Source organism: Cornus florida, unplaced genomic scaffold (genome assembly GCF_030987335.1).
Source record: "Cornus florida cultivar Cherokee Brave unplaced genomic scaffold, ASM3098733v1 CherokeeBrave_3.0.0_Hap2_Chr07, whole genome shotgun sequence".
Lineage (NCBI taxonomy): Eukaryota > Viridiplantae > Streptophyta > Magnoliopsida > Cornales > Cornaceae > Cornus > Cornus florida.
Window position 1 is genome coordinate 42,931,880 of NW_026775577.1, and position 1,084 is coordinate 42,932,963.

A 1,084-nucleotide genomic window follows, 5' to 3' on the forward strand; every position below is an offset into this window, starting at 1 on the left:
ATGTTTCATTTGATGCATGATGAGAATGGTTAGGGAAGGAAGATACTTGGTTCGCCGAGGTTTGGTTAATCAAAAATTGATCAAACCTTTGAGATAAAGACTTCATTTAGGCGGCTATTTCATTTGAACGGTCGACTTGATGTAAGCCAACACTCTTCCTACCTTGTGAATTTCTACCATTCTTGGATGATAGTGTTCTATGCAAAGAATTTTCACTCATGCTCTCATAGAGACGCCACACGTCATCCTCATGCCTGTCAATGTACGAGCCACTCATGGAAGCATCAACCATACCCTTATAGTTGTCCGATAAGTTCTCAAAGAAATATTGAACGAATTGCCATTTGGGCATGTCATGATGTGGACACTTCCTAAGCAATTCATTGAAGCATTCCCATGCCTCATGAAACGTTTCTCCATCCCCATGTGAAAATTCTCGAATTGAGGTTCTCATGGCATTGGTCTTAGAAACCGGATAGTACTTCTTCAAGAACTCATGTTGCATTTCTGCCCAAGAAGTGATTGAAAAAGGCCTAAGATTGTTAAACCAATACTTTACTTTGTCTTTTAAGGTGAATGGAAAAAGTTTGAGTCTTAAAACCTCTTCCGGCATGTCCGTATATTTTACGGTGGAACATACTTCAAGAAACTCATCCAAATGCTAGTAAGGTTCTTCACTTGGAAGTCCATGATAGTTAGGAAGCATTTGAATGGTTTGTGGCTTAATTTCATAATGATGTGCTTTAAATGGAGGTAATTGGATGCATGTAGGTGCATTATACTCATTAGGCATATAATGGTCTCTTAAAGCAAGAGGTGGATTAGCTACTTGAGGTGCAAAATTTGACGAGTAAAACCTGCTTGATATACGCCAAAATTGATGTAGTGAATGTGCGGTTCAAGAAAAGCCTTTTGGGTCAAGTTTAAATTTATAAAAACCACTACCAACACTACTACTAAAGTAGTGAGAGTGAGTAGGGATCGTCCTAAGGGATTGGAGTCGTACTTGGTTGTGGAATCGCAATTAGGGTTAGTAGGTCGAGTGATCAAACAAATGGTTGGTTGGTTGATTAAACTAGAGAGC

The 1,084-nt window shown here is 39.1% G+C and overlaps 1 pseudogene; it reads left to right on the top strand.

Annotated features, from left to right (window-relative positions):
- The first annotated feature begins 350 nt into the window (after positions 1-350).
- LOC132267910 (small nucleolar RNA R71) lies at positions 351-449 on the top strand (annotated as a pseudogene).
- Positions 450-1,084: the final 635 nt, after the last annotated feature.